General features: G+C 44.0%; 1 protein-coding gene and 1 non-coding gene across 2 annotated transcripts in view; one reads left to right on the top strand and one right to left on the bottom strand.

Annotated features, from left to right (window-relative positions):
- The window catches only part of LOC100077095 (transmembrane protein 132C), a 427,350-nt gene that overhangs the window by 91,629 nt on the left and 316,262 nt on the right, over window positions 1-19,459 (top strand). The gene's annotated exons all lie outside the window — the stretch shown is intronic.
- On the bottom strand, window positions 15,074-15,211 carry LOC114809677. The gene has a single exon (XR_003757454.1). It is a non-coding gene; the product is annotated as a small nucleolar RNA SNORA7 (small nucleolar RNA).

Raw genomic sequence — 19,459 nt, 5'->3', positions numbered from 1 at the left:
ATCATTTCTGATGGTCATGATGGCACAGGGAACAAGGTTAGGACGTAGAAACTAGTGGTGATTGAGTTTATCTTCCTATTTTACAATTCCACCAGTGTAAGGTTTCAAGCTGTTCTTAACTCATGTATGTGACTGTATACCTAGTTTCTGTACTTCTTTCAGTGAAGGCCCTCTGAACACAGGTTATCCTGAATTTGAGTTGGAAAGATGTTTACTCATAAAGGCATTGGAATATTATCTGGCCACTGAACATTTCCTGAGTGTAAAGTAAAACAGCTGCAAAATACGCATGTTTAGCACACAAGGGCTTTATGTCCGGCAACACAGCCTGCCGGACTGAGTAGAGAGTAGAACATCTTTTTTAAGGAATCATCTTTTCCTCCATCTTTTTGGGAGCTAGAACTCTACCTTAGGAAAAGAGATTGATTCTCAATGACCTCTGCAGGATGTAGTATTGGGGAAGAGGCAGAAGTCTGAAGAGGAAGAGAAAATTCAGTGCTTTGGTTATATACATTGTGCTTTCATATTCCAGTTAAATATGCTGATTTTTCTCTTTGCTAACCCAACTGGAGTGGCCCTGACATGAGAAATGTCTTTTCAGTATTCTTATGTTTTGTGCGTGCTCTGGAAATCAGGAGGAGTATCAGCAGTATTTACTGATTGCCTGCTTTTTATATGTGTATATGTATAAACATATATATGTACACACAAGTGGGACAGGGCCTGTGGCCTGATTATCTTGTATCTATCCAGTGCTTAGTACAGTGCTTGGCACAATGTAAGCACTTATCAAATAGGCAAAAAAAAAATAAGAGAGAGAGAACAACGGTGAAAAGCACATAAAGGCCGCTGTAGGTTCCACAGTCTCATCCACAGTAGGCATCGAAAAAGTTGCTCCTTGTTAGGTTTTTGCTCTTAGTGTTCATAGCGACTGGCACTGTTTTCTCTTTTGCCACCTGTCTCTCTCCTCAAAGTTTTTCTTAAGCACTTACTATGTGCCAGGAACTGGACTAAGTGCTGCAGTAGATACAAGCTAATCGAGTCAAGCACAGTCCCTGTCCCACGTGGGGCTCACAGTCTTAATGCCCACTTTCTAGATGAAGTTACTGATGCACGTAGAAACCGTGACCTGACCAAGGTCACACAGCAGACAGGTGGCAGAGTCGGGATTAGAACCCAGGTCTTTTGACTTGGAGGTCTGTGCTCTTCCCATCAGGCCACACTGCTTTAGCTCAGAGGGAGCCACTCTCTTCTTTTTGGCATTGGTCCATGCAGCTCCATCTCCAGGAGTCGATCAGTCAAGCAAACATTTTTACTGAGCGCTTACTGTGTGCGGAGCACTGTACTACGTGATTGGGAGAGTACAATCTAACAGAGTTAGTAGATATGTTCCCTGTTCATAACGAGCTTACAGTCTAGAGGAGCTTATGCAGTGTAGTTGAAATCCAGTTCGTCACGGAGATTCATTATTGTCCGAGATTCTATTTTGCCGTGTCCTTAAGACATTTCCCGGCCCTCAATCCTTTAGGTTTCCTAATCTCTCCATATAGCAGCTCTTGGGGATTTTGCTTTCACTCATTCTTCTCACAGATCCTAACCAATTCAGCCGTATTGAGGTGATTAAAGTTTCAAAACTAGGAGAGTGATTTGTTGTTTTAATGAGATGTACATCCCCTCGATTCTATTTTTTGCTACTGTTTTTGTCCGTCTGTCTCCCCCGATTGGACTGTAAGCCCGTCAGTGGGCAGGGACTGTCTCTATCTATTGCCGATTTCTACATTACAAGCACTTAGTGCAGTGCTCTGCACATAGTAGAGAAGCAGCGTGGCTCAGTGGAAAGAGCACGGGCTTTGGAGTCAGAGGTCATGAGTTCAAATCCCGGCTCTGCCACTTGTCAGCTGTGTGACTGTGGGCAAGTCACTTAACGTCTCTGTGCCTCAGTTACCTCATCTGTAAAATGGGGATTAAGACTGTGAGCCCCACGTGGGACATCCTGATTCCCCTGTGTCTACCCCAGCGCTTAGAACAGTGCTCTGCACGTAGTAAGCGCTTAACAAATACCAACATTATTATAGTAAGCGCTCAATAAATACTATTAATGAATGAATGAATTTCAGAAGTTCATCGTTGGTGATCCTGTCTTTCTCCTGTAAATGATGCTGGTGGAACTGTTCAAGGAGCCAGATATGGCTCTTGAACGTAATAATAATAATGTTGGTATTTGTTAAGCGCTTACTATGTGCAGAGCACTGTTCTAAGCGCTGGGGTAGATAGAGGGTAATCAGGTTGTCCCTCGTGAGGCTCACAGTTAATCCCCATTTTACAGATGAGGTAACTGAGGCCCAGAGAAGCGAAGTGACTTGCCCACAGTCACACAGCTGACAAGTGGCAGAGCCGGGAGTCGAACCCATGATCTCTGACTCCAAAGCCCAGGCTCTTTCCACTGAGCCACGCTGCTTTGTCCAGAATGCACGACTGTAGAGAAAGTTGGACAAAACTATAACTCCGTAGACCTTCGGTTTGGTCAGGGGACTGATATCTCGCCTGCTGCCGCAGTCCGACAGTTTTCTAAAGGATAAGCTGGTTTTCTGTATTTTAATAAGAATTAAATTTTGGGATTTGTTAAGCGCTTACTATGTGCAAAGCACCGTTCCAAGCGCTGGGGGATACAAGGTGATCAGGTTGTCCCACGTGAGGCTCACAGTTTTCATCCCCATTTTCCAGATGAGGTCACTGAGGCACAGAGAAGTGAAGTGACTTGCCCAAAGTCACACAGCTGGCAAGCGGCGGAGCTGGGATTCGAACTCATGACCTCTGACTCCCAAGCCCGAGCTCTTTCCACTGAGCCACGCCGCTTCTTCTTTGATTTGTATTTCCTTGTCTATCATTGTCAGCGTGCTGCCCCCCGATAGAGGATACTTAGATGCCAAGGAAACGTAGAAGAAATAAAAGAAACAGTCCCTGCCTTGGAGAAGCAGCAGGGCTTAGTGATAGAGCATGGGCCTAGGAGTCAGAAGCTCTGGGTTCTAATCATGGCTCTGCCACTTGCCTATTGTGCGAACATGGAGAAATCACTTAGCTTCCCTGGGCCTCAGTTCCCTCATCTGCAAAATGGGGACTAAATACCTGTTCTCTCTCTCCCTTAGATGGTGCCCAGTTTGCATATCTTGCATCTACCTCTACGCTTAGTATAGTGTCCCTGCTCTGCCATTTTCCTGCTGTGTGGCCTTGGCCAAGTCACTTAACTCCTCTGTGCCTCAGTTCCCTCATCTGTAAAATGGGGATTAAGATTTTGAGCCCCGTGTGGAAGATGGACTTTGCCGACCCGATAAACTTATATCTACCCCAGCACTTAGAATAGTGCCTGGCACATAGCAAGCGCTTAACAAATACCAGAAAGAAACCCAAATACCATAAGAAATAAGGATCTTATAGTCATCGGTTGGAGACAGTAAGCATAAACTGATGAAGATACATAGTTAAGTGTGAGAGTACATATACAAATCAAAGGCATAAATGAGAAGCAGCTAATCAAAGGCATAAATGAGTAATAGATAGAGCACAGGCCCGAGAGTCAGGAGGTCTTGGGTTCCAATCCCACCTCTGCCACTTGTCTGCTCTGTGGCCTTGGACAAGTCACTTTACTTCTTTGTGCCTCAGTTCCCTCATCTGTAAAATGGGGATGAAGACTGTGAGCCCCAAGTGGGTTAGGGACTGGGTCCAACCTGAGTTACTTGTATCCACCCCAGTGCTTAGTATAGAGCCTAGAACGTAGTAAGTGTTTAAAAAATACCGCAATTATTATTGAGAAGCAGCGTGGCTTAGTGGAAAGAGCACAGGCTCGGGAGTCAGAAGTCGGGGATTCTAATCCCAGCCTCCGCCACTTGTCTGCTGTGTGACTTTGGGCAAGTCACTTACCTCAGTTACCTCTTCTGTAAAACGGGGACCGAGACTGTGAGCTCCACGGGGGACAACCTGCTTACCTTGTATCTACCCCAGTGCTTAGAACAGTGCTTGGCACATAGTGCCTACCAAACACCATCATCATCATCATCAATAAATAAATAACAGATACATAAATGTTGAAGTGAGTGATGAGGTGGCAGAATTGGGAAGAAGTGGGGAAAGATAATTTTGATGAAAAAGATGAGAAAGATACCATATTTCAGAAACACAAAACGTTTCATACCTACTCCCAAGTAGCTCCCAAGGGGTTTCAACTCCAACCATTGAAGTTGTCAGAAGTAATCCAGGATTGGGAATCAGGGAACCAGAGGTCTAATTTTATATCTTCCTCTTGCTTGCTGCGTGACTTTAGGTAACCCACTTAACGTCTTTACACCTCAGTTTCTTCATCTGTAAAATCGGGATTGAAAGCTTGCAGCTACTCTGATGTTTAACACAGTGCTCGACATAGAGTTGATATTCAAAAAATACCATCGTTATTGGGACTTCCAGGGCAATAATTGACGTTTAAGATTAAGTTAGATCAAAGCCCAGGAAGATAGACTGCAGGAAATGCCACTGTGGGGATCATTCCCCTCTTTGGTTCCTATAATCTTCGAGGATTATATTCTGGGCTACCCACGGATATTAAATCCGGGCCAGGCATCAAATTGTAAACTCCTCATGAGCAGGGAATGTGTCTATCAACTCTGTTGCATTGTATTCTCCGAGCACTTAGTGTACTGCTCTGAACATAGTAAGTACCATACGACTGAGAGAGACTTTTTTTTTTCCCATGGCATCTAAGTGTTTAAAATGTTCCAGAAACTGTACTCAGCGCTGGGGAAGATAGAAGGTGGGACACGGTCTGCATCCCACCTGGGCCTCAGATTCTCAATCCCCATTTTTCTTATGAGTTAACTGAGGCACAAAGAAGTGAAATGACTTGCTCAAGGTCACACAACAGGCAAGAGGCAGAGCTGGGATTAGTCGTTCTGACTCCCAAGCCCATGCTCTATCGATGGTTAGTTTGGCCAGATGTGGAAGTGCAGCGAGACAAAGGGCCTGAAATTGGTCAAAATTTGTAACTGAGCCTTTGAAATCAAAGAAAACACGATGTCCCAGCACCCTTGCAGAAGCTCTAGTTTCATAAAGGATCTATTCACACATGTTGTTGGTTATTGTTTGTTTATTTAAAAGAAAAGGTTTTGGCTGGTCATTTTTCACAGCTGTGGCCCCTTTGTACACAAAATGAAATTAATGCATACATTATAAAATGACAGTTACCACTTTAAAGTGTGTTTATTGAGGAAGAATACACCCCAAACATCAGTACATATTTTAATGTGCCAGTTAAGCTGCTGTACATTTAGTTATTATCGTGTTGGTCCACAAACTACTTAAGAAGCATATTCTCATTTTGTGGGCTTTTTTCTTTTTCCGTTTTCATTTACCGGAGAATTTCCCCTTTGTATGTTGCACCATCTCAAAAAGCTAATCCCACATTCCCATTGCATTGACCCCAGCTGGGAATGAGTCTCAAAGATCGACTGATTACAGCCACATGCAATTCTCTCATCAGAGCTGGTTTTGCGAACGTGTAGAAAAATCTGTGCTTGGGTATTAATGGCTTGGTACGTTACAGCAGACCGAGGTGGGCTGGCTGGTATTGACTGTTCTCTATTTCATCAGAAGCTGCAGGATGTAGGACTGGGCAGGCTGATGCTTTTAAACTGAAAACACCCTGCAAATTTTTGTGTGCCCCCATAAAATAGATGGGTACCTCCGGGATCGGCTCCTTTGACTTCTCTGGGCCTCAGTTCCCTCATCTGTAAAATGGGGATGAAGACTGTGAGCCACTAGTGGGCCAACCTGATTACCCTGTATCTCCCCCGGCGCTTAGAACAGTGCTCTGCACATAGTAAGCGCTTAACAAATACCAACATTATTATTATTACTCTCAAGGGCTCCTTTCCCTCCCTAGTGAAAATCACACCTCTTCTCCACCCAAGGAAGCTAGCAACACTGGAGTGCACTGAAAAACTGGGACTTGGACCAGCCAGAGGGGAGAGTGAAAAGGTTTTCTTGGGTTTAATTGCTTCTGGAAAGCAAGTACTGTGGCTATTCAAAAAATCCTGAAATTGACATTAGCAGTGAGCTCTCTGAGGACAAGACAAAAATATATTGGAAACTAGGGGATGAGTCTGTGATTCCCCCTGAGTAATATAGTGGTCCATATTGGGAAGCAGTGTGGTCTAGTGGGGAGCGCACAGGCCTGGGAGTCAGGGGACCAGGGTTCTATTCCTGACTCTGCCACTTGTCTGCTGTGTGACCTTTGACCAGTCACTTAACTTCTCCCTGCCTCTGTTTTCTCAACTGTAAAAGGGGAATTCAGACCAGTTCTCCTTCCTACATATACTGTGAGCCCCATGGGAGACAGAGATTGTGTCGGACCTGATTAACTGAAGCACCATAGCTCAGTGGAATGAGCCTGGGCTTGGGAATCAGAGGTCATGGGTTCTAATCCTGACTCCCCTCCTTTCAATAGTTTTACTGAGTGCTTACTATGTGCACAGCACTGTACTAAGCACTTGGAACGTACAGTTTGGCAACAGATAGAGACAATCCCTGCCCACTGATGGGCTCACAGTCTAATCAGGGGAGATAGATGGACAAAAACAAGTCAACTCAATCACGATAAATAGAATCAAGGGGATGTACACCTCATTCACAAAATAAATAGGGTAATAAAAATGTAGACAAATGAGCACAGTGTTGAGAGGAGGGGAAGGGAGAGGGGGAGGAGCAGAGGGAAAAGTGTGTGACTTTGGGCAAGTCACTTAACTTCTCTGGGCCTCAGTTACCTCATCTGGAAAATGGGGATTAAGTCTGGGAGCCCCATGTGGGACAACCTGCTCACTTTGTTTCCCCCCCCCCAGCGCTTAGAACACTGCATTGCACATAGTAAGTGCTTAACAAATGCCATCATTATTATTATTATTGTGTTTACCCCAGCTTTTCCCCACTCAGGGCCGCACCTGGACAGTTTCCAGTAATCTGTCAGTCTCTACTATGGGACGGAGAGGCAGGCAGAGGCCTAACCATTTCATTCCAGCTTGGGCAGTGGCTAGCGAGTGGAAGGCCATCTGCTGCCAGTCAAAACTCACCTGTGCTGGGCAGCAGAGACATGAGAGAGAGGTGAGGATGGGACTGAAATTTACTTCGTGGAAGGAGGCAATCCACTTCCGTATTTTTACCAAGAAAACTCTATGGATATATGACCAGAGCGATTGAAGAGGGAGGTGGGGCGTTGTGGGAGAGAAGTGTCCATGGCGTCTCTATGGGTCAGAGACTAAACAGAGTAGACAAGACCCCAGCCTTTAGAATAGTGCTCGACACACAGTAAGCACAATTCTCATAAACATAAACCCACACGCGGGCACGTTTAACTCCGCAATGCAGGTACCGAATCCCAAGGTGAAGAACAGGGCAATCGAAATTTAGAATGATTGCCGGAGGAGCCAAGATAAGTTGTTGATGAGCCTGAAAATGAACGAGGAGTTGATGTTCACCACTGTCCCTTGCCCAACTCTATTTTGCAGTATTTACTGTTTATGACCCGCATGCTCTCCAGACAGGTCTCTGAAAAGAGAAAATTTCATCGTTTTGCTCACATGATTGAGGAGTCTGATTTCCCAGGGAATGGATCATCAAATTTACAATGTGCTGTAGTGTCCCAGAGAATGGCGAACCCTAAACAGCTTATTCTCCTGCGCCGCCGTGTGACTTTCGTCTCTGTATTTTTGGCTTGGGAAAGGATCGGGAAGATGATGATGACTTTGCGACTGCTTAATCATCAGAAAGCTCTCCTGACTGGGCAAGCATTTGAGATCATTATTCAAGGACTTTTAGAAGGAAAGAAACCAGAGAAATACAACGGTGGCTTTCTCTTGGGCTCAATGCTACTGGTTGTATTGAGAAAACCATTTCTCTTCTTTCAATTTATGATGATTTCTGTGGCTGAGATTTTAAGCCCTATGTGAATTTACCTTGGGGCATCGTCCTCTAAAACTGCTTTTTGAGAGTACGTGTGATCTTCATTTAGAGTGAGGGGAGAAAAAATTCAGGATTTTGCTACTACTAGAGCTTTAACTTTGTGCACAAAAAGGATTGCTTTGTTACTTTTATTTTCCCACTTTGATTCTTCAAGGCAAAGTAAGAAGAACTATCTCTGGAGAATTCGGTTAGTCATCAACTTAAATGGACACGCACAGGATCACTGCTTAACCTTTAAAGATTACACAGAGACATCATTTCATCTTGGGCTTCAGATTTATGAATCATTTTTCAAGATTCATATTACCTAAGTTGTTTTTTCACCTTCCCACCCAAAGGATGTTAAAAAAAAAGGATTGAGACATCATTTCACTATCTCTTTCAGATTGAGAAGTGACAGGCACTTTATGACACATTGGCGATAAATTAATTGAGATCTGGTTGGGCTGTCCAGATAACTATTTCTAATTTTTCCTCTGAGTTGTAGTAATGTAATTTGGAGAATGTTTTCAGGGTAAAAAGAACCTTGGGACTTGGGTTTGTTTTTTTAAGCATTTACTAAGTGGCAAACACTATACTAGGCACAAGATAATCAGGTTGAACACAGTCCCTGTCCCACATGGGGCTCACAGTCTAAATTGGAGGGAGTAGGATTTAATCCCCTTTTTACAGATGAGGAAACTGAGGCCCAGAGAAGTGAAAGCATTTTCCACAGGTCTTACAGCAGGCAGGTGCAGAGAGGGGATTAGAAGGCAGGTCCTTCTGACTCCTAGGCTTGTGCTCTATCCACTAGGCCATGCTTCTCTAAAGGGCGGTGGTAGACACGTTCCCTGCCCACAAGGAGTTAACAGTCTACAGGGGGAGACAGACATTAAAATAAATGACAGGTATGTGCATACACGCTGACGGGCCGAGGGTGCGGTGAATAACGGATACAAATCCACGTTCAAAGGCGATGCAGAAGGGAAAGGGAATAGAGGAAGTGAGGACTTAGGGAAGGCCACATAGAGGAAATGCGCTTAATTATTATTATTATTATGGTATTTGTTAAGCGTTTAATAATAATAATGTTGGTATTTGTTAAGCGCTTACTATGTGCAGAGCACTGTTCTAAGCGCCGGGGTAGACACAGGGGAATCAGGTTGTCCCACGTGGGGCTCACAGTCTTCATCCTCATTTTACAGATGAGGTAGCTGAGGCCCAGAGAAGTTAAGTGACTTGCCCACAGTCACACAGCTGACAGATGGCAGAGCTGGGATTTGAACTCATGAGCTCTGACTCCAAAGCCCAGGCTCGTTCCACTGTGCCACGCTGCTTTACTGTGTGCCACGCACTGTCCTAAGCGTGGGGGTAGTTACAAGACAATCACGTTGTCCCGCGTGAGGCTCACAGTCTTAATCCCCATTTTACAGATAAGGTAACAGGCCCGGAGAAGTTAAGTGGCTTGCCTAAGGACACACACAGAAGACAAGTGGCAGAGCGGGGATTAGAACTCTCAGCCTGTGATTCTCAAACCCAGACTCTTACCACTAAGCCACGCTGCTTCTCCTAAGCAGTTTAAGATATGCTAAGTGCTTAATGTATGCCAGGCACTGTAGGTTCTACCCCTGGAGAAGGTAGAAGCTAATCGGATTGGACGCCGTCCCTGTCCCACATGGGGCTCCCAATCTTAATCCCCATTTTACAGATGAGGTAACTGAGGCACAGAGAAGGGAAGGGACTTGCCCAAGGTCACTCAGCAGACAAGCGGCAGAGTCAGGATTAGAACTCAGGTCCTCTGACTCCCAGGTCCGTGTTCTTTCCACTCATGAAATGGAAATATTTAAATGAGAAATATAGATATTTCTCTATTTCAAAGTTCCAGGAACTACAGGTGAAGCGAAACGTTTGTTAATAGACAGAAAGATAGCAACAGGGACTGCAGCTATTGTATTCACTAGTACCTTGCCACCAACTGTACTTGCCAAGAAAATATTTAGGCCAAGAAAATGAAAAATGATAAAGCGGCATTTCTTGTTTCCCGGATTAGCTTTCCTTAGCCTTCTTATCCAGTAGCCGATGGTTTAATCGTACCAGCCAGTACTGGAGTACCGGCCACTGAATAAGGCTTTGAAAATGGAGGGTGGGGGGAGTGATTCATTCATTCATTCATTCAATAGTATTTATTGAGCGCTTACTATGTGCAGAGCACTGTACTAAGCGCTTGGGATGAACAAGTCGGCAACAGATAGAGACAGTCCCTGCCGTTTGACGGGCTTACAGTCTAATCGGGGGAGACGGATAGACAAGAACAATGGCACTAAACAGCGTCAAGGGGAAGAACATCTCGTAAAAACAATGGCAACTAAATAGAATCAAGGCGATGTATAATTCATTAACAAAATAAATAGGGTAACGAAAATATATACAGTTGAGCGGACGGGTACAGTGCTGTGGGGATGGGAAGGGAGAGGTGGAGGAGCAGAGGGAAAAGGGGAAAATGAGGCTTTAGCTGCGGAGAGGTGAAGGGGGGATGGCAGAGGGAGTAGAGGGGGAAGAGGAGCTCAGTCTGGGAAGGCCTCTTGGAGGAGGTGATTTTCTGCCTAAGATGAAGGCAGAGGGAGTTCCAAGCCAGAGGCAGTGAATTTCAGATCTTCCTACCGCAGACATCAGTCTGAGTAAGTACCGAATGCAGTATACTATACCGCCCTGGGGAAGCAATATGTGGTCTAGTGGATAGAGCGCTTTTATTGCCATCGTTGTCATCTGTCCGTCTCCCCCGATTAGACCGTAAGCCCGTCAGACGGCAGGGACTGTCTCTATCTGTTGCCGACTTGTTCATTCCAAGCGCTTAGTACAGTGCTCTGCACATAGTAAGCGCTCAATAAATACTATTGAATGAATGAATAGAGCACTATCCTGGGAGTCGGAAGGACCAGATTTACAATCTTGGCTCCTCCACTTATCTGTTGTGTGATCTTGGGAAAGTCAATTAACTTCTCTGTGCCTCAGTTACCTCGCCTGTAAAATGGGGATTAAGACTATAGGCCCCAAGTGGGACGTGGTCTATGTCCAACCTGATTAGCCTGTATTATCCCAGTGCTTAGTACAGTTCCCAGCACATAGTAAGTACTTAACAAATACTAATGGAAAAAAAAACCTTCACTTGGTGACAGTCACCTGGTGAGGTTATTTATGTAGGACACAATTACTCTTGGGCTCTGAGGATGGACTGCAGCGGCATCAGTGCTCTCGTTGATAAAATACCAATAATGCCCTTCAATTAAGCAATTAATGGTTTTTATTGAATGCTCACTGTGCAGAACACTGTTCTAAGAGCTTGAAGGAGTAGAATATGATAGAGTCGATAAAAGCACAAACTTACCGTCCAGTGGAGGATCTTACGGTCTAGAGAGTATAGGATATGCAAGAGGCGGAAGAGACGTCATGGGAATTAAACATTGCGTGGCTCAGTGGAAAGAGCCTGGGCTTGGGAGTCAGAGGTCATGGGTTCGAATTCCGACTCTGCCACTTGTCAGCTGTGTGACTGTGGGCGAGTCACTTCACTTCTCTGTGCCTCAGTTACCGCATCTGCAAATGGGGATTAACTGTGAGCCTCTCGTGGGACAACCTGATTACCCTATCTACCCCAGCGCTTAGAATAGTGCTCTGCACATAGTAAGCACTTAACAAATACCAACATTATGATTTGCATTATTAAAAGCCATCCAGTGGCCATTTCTCCTATTATTACTGAACCACTTTTAGAACCGCACTTGAGCGTGTGGGAGAAAAATGGATAAAAACGTTACTACCACTGATCATTTACACCTCCATTACCCAGAAATGAGATGAAACTTAATAGAATAAACATATCTAAATGCCACTCATAATTTTCTACCGAGGAAGGCAGTTTCAGAGCTGCCCTCATCAAAAACTAATTGGTGCTATTAGGGTTTCTCTTTCCATAAGCAATCGTTGCAGGGGAAGGAGTTGTCATAGTAATGGGGTTTAACCTGGGTTATCATTTAATATCCAGAGAGCCAGTGCACAGTGGTTAGTCTTTTATAATTCACCCACAAATGCAGAAAACGAGGGTCAGAGAAACTATACGGAGTTCTGCCTTCTGTTAGGATGTTAATCTGGACAAGCCATCCAATACCTATTCAGGACACAGACTTTTTTAGGAAAGCACGGACAGTCATATTTATTGAGTGCTTATATGTGCAGGGCACTGTACTAAGCACTGGGGAGAGTACAATATAACAGACACATCCCTGCCCCCAATGAGCTTACAGTCTAGAGGGAATCTGTGGTGAAGATGATGCACTTCTTTAGTGATTTTGATGCATCGATACAGTATTGGTGATGTCCAAATCTGTATTACTGTGAGTTACTCTGTGTAACCTAGGCAAGGGCTAAACTAGCAAAAAGAAGTGACAATAAAGTAGATAATTTAATGGATGATATAATCACCTGGGGCTCTGTTTCCTGCTGTTTTGTGCCAAAGTGCATCTACCTGAATTATCTGGCTCGTTCTTCAGTTTTGCGGTTTGTATTGTTAGTGTTGACCCAACCTGACTGATCACTCGTTTTCAGAATTATTGTTTTCACAGATTTTAAATTTCCATGGGCCCGTAAGTAATAGGTCCACTGATTTGGGGTTAATCACACTAGTCTTTATAGTAAGCTATATCATTTATCCCATTGATGTTCAAACATCAGGGGCAAGTGACTTGTAAAGCATAATACAGTGAGTCGGAATCTAGGTATGGAGGCTCAGATCATGTTTGAATAAGAACTTGTTCATCTGAATCACTTCCCCCAGCATAAAGACTAGAAGAAAAGCTACAGCTGCTAATGCAAGAATCTGCTAATGCCAAACACATGTGATAGCAAAATCCCAGTCAGAGGGCATGGAATCACAGAACTACTCTGCCCTTCCTAGATCTCTTACAAACCGTTGAAGTTGGTGAGCTGTGGGGAAATGTTCTAAAGTCCTTTTTAGCAATAATAATAATGATGACATTTGTTAAGCCCTTACTATGTGCAAAGCACTGTTCCAAGTGCTGGAGGGGATAGAAGGTGATCTGAGCCCGTTTTACAGATGAGGGAACTGAGGCACAGAGAAATTAAGTGACTTGCCCAAAGTCACACAGCTGACGAGCGGCTGAGCTGGAATTTGAACTCATGACTTCTGACTCCCGAGCCCGTGCTCTTTCCACTGACCGACGCTGCTTCTCTGCTTTTAAGTGCATCTGCCCTTGGCTTAGGCGTGGAGGGGTGAAAGGGAATGATTTTTCTGTCTTTGTGGAGTAACGTTCAGGGCTTTCCCCTGAAAAATAGAGCCCAGCTATGAACACCACATCTGAAGGTGGTGACCTTGCTGAGGCTCGGGCAGATCTTGGAGGGAGGGAGTCCCCTAGCAGGGAGCCTTGAGGGAATTTAATAACGGAGACTCCACAAAGAGCAACTTAAAGAGGGAATTCATCTGTAAACCTGAATGATGCTGGCAGGGTGAAATTGGAATGGGGATAGCTCAAGCAGCAAATGTGACCCAAGGGTTTTAAAGAACTGATCATTTGTCGATTGAAAGTTGTTGGACCAATTTTGATGGCAGGTTCTTTTTGAGTATCTCCCCGCTCTCTTGGTTCTTTGTTTTTTTCAGGATGTGTTTTCTGTTTGTTTTTAAGTTTTTCCTTTTATGGTGTTCCCTGAGTCTATTATGGAAAGTCAGGATGAATGGGTTTGAACTCAGCTCTGGTGTGTTTCCCACTACCACGGGTAAAATGCTATTTCTCTCTGTCTCAATTTCCTGTCTCAGTATACTAGAGGAAAAAGAAAATGAGTTTCTCACCAATTCATTGTCTGGTGGCTTCTGAGGATCAATGATTATGTTGTACATTAAAAAAAAAAAATGAACCTTTAAAGATAAAAGGCTCAGAAATGTTTTGTAATATTACAGAATCTGCTGATGCATTGAAAATAACCCAGGAAAATGCTCCGCCCAGCGGATTAGTGTTCTGTTTCTAATGCTGATCTTAGTTCGGGGATCAAACTAGGAAGCATTTGGTGTCCCTAAATCCAGAGCGAGATAAAGGACTGGGGAAGAATTGAATCAAATCAGTGATACAATGTGCCCCCTTTTCCCCTAATAATCTTATCATTCTTAAATTCTAAGGGGATTTTCTCGGCATCCCCAGGACAATTGCACTCTCTCCATCTTCTCTCCTTGTCTGGCTGGGGCAGGAGGCCATCAGTGTTTCTGGGGTCACTGGAATAAGGTTTTCCAGGCGAATACTTTCCCATAAAGGCATGATCAATGGAGGGAGGAATCAGCAGCACAGACACTGAAAGCTCTCTGACAGACCGTTCCTCTCAACAGATTTTAAGGGCTCTGATTCTGTTCCAGAAACGCTTCAATTGTAACTGCACAGTTATCGCTGGGGAATATCATCTGGATTTCTAGAAATTGGCTAAACAACTGAGGTTTGTCTATGTAACTAGGGAATTTTACATCAGAACTATCATCTGTTGAGCTGGCACGTTGCGGCTGAGTCACTGGTACCCAAAGGACAGATTTAAGATAATCTTTTGGTAAGAAAGGAGTAATGGAAAAAAATAACACGAGTGGGGCCATGAGTCTATCGCTATAAGAGCTGAAGTTCCGCAGAGGTGCTCCTTCTCTCTCCCTCCCATCCTCTAAAGGGAAAATTCAAGTTGATTTAATTGGATCATGCAATGTATGGGATGAGCAGCATGGACTTGTGGAAAAAAGCACAGGACTGGAAGTCCCAAGATATGGGTTCAAGTCCTGGTCTGCCGGACCTGCTTTGTGACTTTCGACCACTCGCTAAATCTCTGATTCCTTGTCTTATTCCGTCGAGTCGCTTTCGACCCATAGTGGCTCCAGTGGATACATCTCTCCTATAACACACCACCTCCATCTGCAATCGTTCTGGTAGCCTATCTGTAGAGTTTTTTTGGTAAAAATACGGAAGTGGTTTACCATTACCTTCTTCCGCATGGTAAACTTGAGTCTCCACCCTCGACTCTCTCCCGCGACGCTGCTGCCCAACACAGGTGAGTTTTGACTTGTAGCAGGTTGCTTTCCACTCGCTAACCACTGGCTAAGCTAGGAATGGAATGGGTAGGCCTCTGCTTGACTCTCCTTCTCATAGCCAAGACTGGTAGAGGACTGGAAACTCTCCAGGTGTGATCCTGAGAGGTCAGTTTCCTACTCTGCAAAATGGACATAGAGTTGACTGTGAGCCCTGTGTGGGAAAAGGATTGGGTCTAATCTCATAGTCTTGTATTAACACAGTGTTTGTCACATAGTAAGTGCTTAGTATCCTGTTTTAAAAATTATTATTATGAAGATTTTTAGCCTCCCCTCCTCCTATGGCCCTAATCATAGTAGTAATGATATTTCATTCAGTTGTATTTATTGAGCCCTCACTGTGTGCAGAGCACTGTATTAAGTGCTTGGGAGAGTATAGAATAACAATAAACAGACACATTCCCTGCCCACACCGAGCTTACAGTCTTTATTGAGCACTTACGGAGAAGCAATATGACCTGTTAGAAGGGAATGGACTTGGGAGTCAGAAAACCTGGGTTCTAATTTTGGATCCTCCACTTGCTCGCTTTGTGACCTTAGGCAAGTCACTTAGCTTTCCTTTGCCCCTCTTTCCTCATCTAAAGAAATGAGTATTCAGTACCTGTTCTCCCTCTTATTTAAAGTATGAGCTCCGTGAGGGACAGGGATTGTGTCCATCTTGATTATCTTGTATTTTACCCAGCTCAACACAGTGCTTGGCACATATTTAGGCACTTAATAGATACCACTTTTATTATTACTGTATGCAAAGCACTGTAGTGGCTATAGGAAGGAAGAGACATGATATGGCTTGTATTTGTTAAACTACATCAGGATTCAGGCTTTGCATCTACACCTGAACACTTTCCCTCCAGTTGCCCGAGGTTGACAAAGTCGGAGCTCTCAATCCACTTAAGTGAAGAGGAAATCAAGTGGTTAAAATGCTTTTTAGCATTGAACAGAGGTCTCATTCTAGTCTGACTTATTGCACAGATGCTGAAGTTTTTAGGATTCATATTAAAGCAAGCTATCACCTTAACTTTCCTTTTCTTCGCCTTTTTGCTCCTGAGCAATCCTCAATTGACATTTTAAACTTGCCGTATGTTATCTTACAAAGATCACTGCTGTGTCAGAAGAGACTCATTGACATCCATCAAGGCAGAAGATTGATTTTAAGACGCCTTTTCTAATATATCGGGCCTATCTAGTTCTGACTCTATTTATATTTATGTGACCTTTCTGACTTTCTACTTACTGCAGCCATTCATCTGATTTTATAACTGAACGGTCCAGTTTTCAGTTGGCCACCCTATTTCTACTCAATGTCCCTAAAGTTGGCAGCCCACCTGTGTGAAGATTTCAACCACCCCTCACTCTGGTGTCTCTCCTTCTCCCTAATTGATCACTTCAAGGCAACTTTAAATCAACTTCCCCGTGTTGATTCACAGTTAACTGCTTTTATTATCTTAAGAAGCCTCAGCGATTTAGGGTAGATAGTCATTATGCAAAAAAAGAACATCAGTGTGAAAGTAAACACCGGTGGGTTTTGACTTGTGAATGCGAGATTGCATGTTGCCCTAGAAAAGATTTGTCTGATGTTTTCTTAATCCATGCGTCATATACTCTGAACTAGTTTCAAGGCCCGACTCCAGAGCTCTGTGTTTCTGAAGAGATTTCATATGACAGCTGATTTTGTATGGTAATCAAGAAACATTCAGCAAGTATAATTTTTTTAATGGTATTTTTTAAGTACTTTTTATGCGTTGAGCACTGTTCCAAGTGCTGAGGTTAATCTGGTCGGACAAAGGCCCTTGTCCGACTTGGGGCTCAGTCTAAGTAAAAGGAAGAACAGGTATTGCATCCCTGGTTTACAGTTGAGGAAACCAAGGCACTAAGTGGTTTGCCCAAGGTTACACAAGCAAGTGGCAGAACTTTCATGAGAATCCAGGTCTTCTGACTTCCAGTCCAGTGTTTTTTCCACTATGCTAAACTGTTTCTCAGTAAGTGAGAATTTAGCTTAACATGTCCAAAACAGAACTCCTTATCTTCCTATCCAAACCCTGCAAACCCTGTTTTCCCCCTGAATTTACCCTCACTGTAGACAGCACCACCATATTTCTTGTCTCACAAGCCCGTAACCTTGGAGTTATCCTTGATTGATCTCTCTTTCAACCCACACGTTCAGTCTGTCACTTAATCCTGTCATTTCATCCTTCGCGACATCACTGAAATCCACCCATTCCTCTCCATCCAAATTACTACCACATTAATCCAAGCCCTTATCCTATCCTGCCTTGAATAAGTGTCAATCTCCTTGCCTCTTGACTCCCCCTCACTGCAGTTTATAGCTCACTCTGCTGCACAGATTATTTTTCTGCAAAACTATTCAGTCCATGTTTCCACACTCCTCAAGGAACTCCAGTGGTTGTCCATTCACCTCCACATCAACGAGAAACTCCTTAACATCAGCTTTACAGTCACTCACCTTGCCCCCGCCTATCTCACCTCACTACTCTGCTGGCATAGTGGAAAGAGCATGGGCTTGGCAGTCAGAGGCTGTGGGTTCTAATCCTGACTCCGCCTCCTGTCAGCTGTGTGAATTTGGGCAAGTCACTTCACTTCTCTGTGCCTCAGTCACCTCATCTGTAAAATGGGGATTATGACTGTGAGCCCCACGTGGGACAATCTCATTACCTTATATCTACCCCAGCGCTTAGAACAGTGCTTGGCACATAGTAAGCACTTAAATACTATTATTATTATTATTATTATTACAACCTAGCCCCCACACTTTGTTCCTCTAGTGCCAAGCTACTTTCTGTACCTTGATATCATCTGTCTCAATTTTGAACTCTCATTCATATTCTCCCTCTGGCCTGGAATGCTTCCCTCTTTTCAGTCATTCATTCATTCAGTAGTATTTATTGAGCGCTTACTATGTGCAGAGCACTGTACTAAGCGCTTGGAATGGACAATTTGGCAACAGATAGAGACAATCCCTGCCCGTTGACGGGCTTAAAATCTAATCGGGGGAGACAGACGGACAAAAACAATAGTAATTCTTCATATCCGACAATGACTCTCCCCATCTTCAGAGCCTTATTGAAGGCACATCTCCTCCAGGAAGACTTCCCCGATTAAGCCCTCATTTTCTCTTCTCCCATTCCCTTCTGCCTCACCTTAATTTGTTCCCTTTATCCTCCACCTTCCCAGCCCAGCACTTATGTACATATCTGTGGTTTATTTATATTAGTGTCTGTCACCCACCTGACTGAAAGTTCATTTCGGCAAAGGATTGTGTCTACCGACTCTGTTACATAGTTATATTGTACTCTCCCAAGAGTTTAGTTCAGTGCTCTGTGTGAAGTAAGCACTCGCTAAATATAATTGATCCAAGTACTTAAAAATACCATTCCAACAGCTTCTAAGGTCAAAGGGCAGATATCTCAATGTCAGTTCTTTGCACTGAAGGTATCTAAGTGGTTCAAGAGTGTTGTAGATTGCCTGGTGATACAGAGCAAGTTTCAGGGTTACTCTTAAAAATGAGTTAGAGCCGGCTCTGTACTAGGCAAACATTAATTGTGATATTGTTTATTAATAACCGGTGGTGCTAGAAGATTTCTCTATTACTCAGATACTAGTGCCAGGAAGATCCAAACAATACCCTGTGTTGAGTTCCCACTGTGTAAAGAGAATCATCTTGGGAGCTTTGGCGAATTAAAGACTCAGAAAACCACACAGTTGCTACCGTTGAAAAGCAAATTACGCATGCATCTCATATGCTGCTAAAGTCAAAGTCATCTCTATCACCCAGGTATTCACCCCACACTTTACAGATTGCTGGGAATTAGATTCAATTTTACCAGATAGGGGAAGGATGTCTTGACTAATCCACAATTTTTAAATAGGTTGGGTAGCAACATGACTTGGTGGAAAGAGCCCTGTCCTGGGAAGCAGAGGACCAGCGTTCTAATCCCAGCTCCACTTCTTGCCTGCTGTGTGGCCTGGGGAAAATCATTGAATTTCTCTGTACCTCAGTTCTTCAGCTATAACTGGGGACTAAACATCTGTTCTTCCTGGCCCTTAGGCTGTGAGCCCCACGTGAAACAGGGGACTGGACCTGATTATCTTTTACTTACTTCAGTACTCACTACAGTGCTGGGACATAGAAAGTACTTAACACACCCTCCCTGTAGCCTGGAGCCTCTTCCCCCTTCATATCTGACCAACTCCCACCTTCAAATCCCACCTAAAATTACATCTCCTCCAAGAGGCCTTCCCTACCTAATCCCTTCCTCCACCCACCTTCCTCTCTGATTCAACTCTGCACTCAGATCTGTACCCCTTAGGTATGAGATAGTCACCTCCACACACAGAGCT

The sequence above is a fragment of the Ornithorhynchus anatinus genome, chromosome 2 (assembly GCF_004115215.2).
Source record: "Ornithorhynchus anatinus isolate Pmale09 chromosome 2, mOrnAna1.pri.v4, whole genome shotgun sequence".
Taxonomy (NCBI): Eukaryota; Metazoa; Chordata; class Mammalia; order Monotremata; family Ornithorhynchidae; genus Ornithorhynchus; species Ornithorhynchus anatinus.
This window is presented reverse-complemented; position numbering and strand designations above follow the sequence as displayed.